This window comes from Mus caroli, unplaced genomic scaffold, assembly GCF_978045245.1.
Source record: "Mus caroli unplaced genomic scaffold, Mus_caroli_1 scaffold_13, whole genome shotgun sequence".
Classification (NCBI taxonomy): Eukaryota; Metazoa; Chordata; class Mammalia; order Rodentia; family Muridae; genus Mus; species Mus caroli.
Window position 1 is genome coordinate 113,177,280 of NW_028227268.1, and position 4,698 is coordinate 113,181,977.

At 39.4% G+C, this 4,698-nt stretch overlaps 1 pseudogene; it reads right to left on the minus strand.

Moving 5' to 3' along the window:
* Positions 1–3,544: 3,544 nt before the first annotated feature.
* Positions 3,545–4,435, minus strand: LOC147001598 (glyceraldehyde-3-phosphate dehydrogenase pseudogene; annotated as a pseudogene).
* Positions 4,436–4,698: the final 263 nt, after the last annotated feature.

Consider the following 4,698-nt stretch of genomic DNA (forward strand, 5'->3'; position numbering starts at 1 on the left):
TTTCCCAAAAGTGAATGGGTGAAAATTAAAATACTATAAATAAATGAAATCTGACACAAAGTTGTAAAGAAATTATTAACCCACTGAACTGACTGTCTTGAGATGACAAAATGATTACTAAGTGGCAGGATTTAGCTCAGTTCTCTTGAAGGAAGTGTGAGAACATTGACTAGTAAGGGGCATTTGGTGATGGAAGTGTTCTACAGCTAGATTAAAGTGGTGGATTCTTAAGTATCCATGTGAAAAACATCAAATACCCACCTCTAGTGGCTGGCTATTTTGTAAGATTAAAGGGAAATACAGAGGTGTTGCATCTTTGAGCAGGTAAATAGCCTGTCCTGAGATCACCTTCTGTTCAAAGAAGTTGCTTTGCAACAAAAATGTGAATGCATAGCAATGATGTTTTCAGAAGTGTGAATGGGTGAAGACCCCATCACATCCTTAAGTGTGATGCACACCTTCAATCAGATTTATAAGATGAAGAAAAGTGGGAAATGGCTTATGCTATGGGAGTCTATGGGAGTCATTCAGAGCCAGAAGAAGAAAGTAGCCATAGGGCAGGCCAAGGTGAAGAAAAGATATAACAGAACTTGTGTGAACTACAAGCCTTTTTTTTCAGGTGGGGTATCTCTAAGACCAGTCATGTGACAATCCTATGTAGGTGCTCACAGTGGGCTAACAGGAAGATAGCAGTTTACAAGAGAAAAAAATACATTATCTTTTGTGTGCAGGTCCTGGGAAGGTGCTCATGCTCCTGTAACTGAATCCCCTTCATTACTCCTCTAAACAAACAATGATGAAACTCAGTGTCATACACCCACATACACACACACACACACACACACACACACACACACACACACACACATGCACACAAAACAAGCACATACATGCAAGTTTTTGCACAAACACACACATAGGCACACATGTGCAAGCACACATACACAGATAGAGACAGAGAGAGAGGAAATCTGGAAAGAGGAGAATAAGCAGAGTTGGATGGGAATGAGACAGGGAATCCCCTTAGGAGGATGACTATGATTGAAATACATTATGCTCATGTGTGAAAATAAAACATATTATCATGTGTGATCCACATATGCTAAAAGGAAATATTAAAAGAAATAGAAGAAATTCAACAAGATGAAACAAAACGATGGGGCTACCTTTGTGCACCATTTCTCCATTCTAATGAGAATGAGATGTACACTGTGAAAGTCTAACTGGTCGATATCCATTTCATGTACAATATTTACACTGAACAGTAGAAAGATGAATTTTAAAACTCATGCTCCTAGCATAAATGTGTCTTTTATTTTTTAAAAGATGGGAAACAGAAACCCAAGATAGGAAGTCAAGATAGAGATAAAAAGAAAACAAAAACAAAAACAAAAAAAAGCCTTTGTATCCTTAGTATCCCTAAGATCACTGCCTTCCTTTTATTTGAACAGGGTTCTTCATAATCTATTTTGCAAAGAGTACAAGATATTGTCTCCATCTTTACTTACAAACTAAGACATTCTGATTGTGTTCTGATATTGTCTACTTAACGTCAGGATTTTGTGTGTAGCTTCTTACCTCCTTGCCAGACTCTAATGACATGCCATATAATGACAGGAATTATCTGCCTTCCTCAGTAACTTCAGAGAAGAAAGAATGAAATCACTTTACATTTTAGGATAGTTACCTATTGGTCAAGTGAACTTTAACAAAGCAAACAGGAAGGAAAAAACAAAATATGGATGATAAATTTCATGATGAGCCTTTTTTCTAAAGTCTAAATCAAGAGACAATTTGTCCTTTGAACATATCTGAGTACATCCAAGGGCCTAATGGAGGTTTTTGCCAAGATCTTGGCTATGTTGTTTTATAGCTTGTGGTAAACTAGTGAGCAGTCCAAAATATAGCAGTGTGTATCCACATGGGTCCTTCTCTTTCAAACACATGTTTTTTTAGAAGTCAGGCCCTGTGATTGTGAATAATCATTTGCACATAGTCTGCTGCAGTGATTATTAGGGTCATAGGCTAGGACAGAACTATATCTGTAGGTCAGATTATCAAGAAAACCCTTTGCTTTTGGATTCCTGTCTGTTTGGGAAAACTTAGGAGCCATTGGGGGTGGTAGAAAGAAAATCAATCCTGACATGAAGGAACTTCACAGTTCTTAAGGTTTTAATCCATGGTTAATTGAAATGCAAAACAAGTAGAATGCAAGGGGCTAAGAAATTAGGAAAAAAATCCCTTTTCTGTTAAGTGTGCAGTGGTATTATGAGTATTGTGAAAAGATAAAAACTGCTTTGATTTTTATCACCATTTTAGAGATCTAAAATGACAACGTAGGGCAAGTTCTAAGAGCCTAACAGCCTCTCTATGACCACTGTAAAGAAACTCATTCATTTTACTGCACTTAAAGCGTATTAATCAGTTAAAATGGCCAACAGTATTCTGTGGTGAGGAAAAAGTAGGAACTCATAAAAGAATGTCTTCTCTTTCTTGGAATGTGACTTCACCTGAACCAAGTACCTTGGTAAGACATGTTGTTTTCTTTTCATGGTCAAAGAAATAGCAAATTAGCAGGAATAATGGAGTAAAAATTCTCCAAAACATATAAATGGGACACAATGGTAGTTGTGACTAATCTATACCAATGAAAAATGGAAGAACTCATAAATGGGTAGTTCTGAAGGTTTTCAGAGAGGAGAATGAAGAAATTATTCCAGAAATACTTTGTAATGTAACACAGTAACAAGTCATTGCTGGTATTTGCTACCTGGACAAAAACACATGGAAGTGATTCGGCTAATTTTCTGATGTTCTTCTTCAAGGTATGAGCATAAAGCTTTCTACAACATGAAAAAATGCAAAGTGTTCCAACACAGCGACCCCATTTATACAGTATATAAAGAGTTAGTTGAAGTCAGTGAATCTATTACAGTTGAAATACTGATGTACAAATACAGACTTAAGAACATATTGTCTCTTTACTCTGGGAAGTTCTGGCATACACTAAAAGGTCAAAATGTCTCCAAGTACAAGAAAGACAATTTGCTGGGTCTTCATCAATTTATTTGTAATAACAATAACTAAAAATACAACAGGAAAAAAAAAGATGTCAACCATTAGAATAGATAATGTCAATGCCTTGTACAACTTGCATATATCAGTCAGGTAGAACATTAATAGAAGATGAAAGGTACTGGATAAGAGAGTTTACAACTGCTTTCCTAAGCTCCCAGTAATGTTTTAATGATTTCTGTAATTACTTCTCTCATTCTCTTTCCAAAGGCACTTATGGCCATTTGCCAACTATGTACTGAGTGCAGAGAAATACTTGGGGGGGGGGGGGTGCAGCAAACTTTATTGATGGTATTTAATAAAGTAGGGAGAGCTTCCTAAGCCCCTCCTGTTATTATGGGAGTCTTGGATGGAAATTGTGAGGAAGATGCTCAGTGTTGGGAGCCAAGTTGGGACAGGGACTCCTCAGCAACTGAGGGCCTCTCTATTGCTCTCAGTGTCCTTGCTGGGATGGGTGGTCCAGCATTTCTTATTTCTTGGAGGCCATGTAGGTCATGAGGTCCATCACCCTGTTGCTATAGCCATATTCATTGTCATACCAGGAAATGAGCTTTACAAAATTGTCATTGAGTGCAATGCCAGCCCCAGAATCAAAGGTGGAAGAGTGGGAGTTGCTGTTGAAGTCACAGGAGACAACCTGTTCCTCAGTGTAGCTCAGGATGCCCTTTAGTGGGTTCTCAGATACCAGCTTCACCACCTTCTTGATGTCATCATATTTGGCAGGTTTCTCTAGGCAGCATGTCAGATCCACAAGGGATACATTGGGGGTAGGAACATGGAAGGTCATGCCAGAGATCTTCCCATACAGCTCTGGGATGACCTTGCCCACAGCCTTGGCAGCACCACTGGATGCAGGGATAATGTTCCAACTCAGCGAACTCATGGCCATCATGACACAACTTTCCACAATCTTTTGAGTGGCAGTGATGGCATGGACCATGGTCATGAGCCCTTCCATGATGCCAAAGTTGTCATGGATGACCTTGGTCAGGGGGCCTAAGCAGTTGATGGTGCAGTATGCATTGCTGACAATCTTGAATGCACTATATTTCTCATGGTTCACACCATCATAAGCATGGGAGCATTGGCAGAAGGAGTAGATACAATGACCCTTTGGGAGCCACCCTTTAAGTGGCCCCTGGCCTTCTCCAAGGTGGTGAAGATGCCAGTTGACTCCACAACATACTCAGTACCAGCATCACCCCATTTGATGTTAGCAAGATCTTGCCCCTGGAAGATGGTGATCATCTTCCTGTTGATGACAAGCTACAATCTCCACTTTGACAAGTGCAGATCAGAAGGCAGCCCTGGTAGTCAGGTGCCCAATACGGCCAAATCCCTGCACTTCAATCTCCACCATTTTGTTTTCGGGACCAGGGTGGTACTGTACAAGAAGATGAGGCTATCTCTGGAACAGGGAAGATCAGAGGGTCAAGAGAAATACTTCTCAATATTCAGATTAATGGTGGGATTTGAGCTTAAACATATATCTGATGATGTGAAATTTCATGGCCATCTTCATACTATGCTGTGCAAAATGCTTTCATATTTGTTTGTTAGTTTGGTTTTGCTGTTGATCTTTTAAGGGGGCTCATTTAGTTCACATTTACAGGCTGATGGACC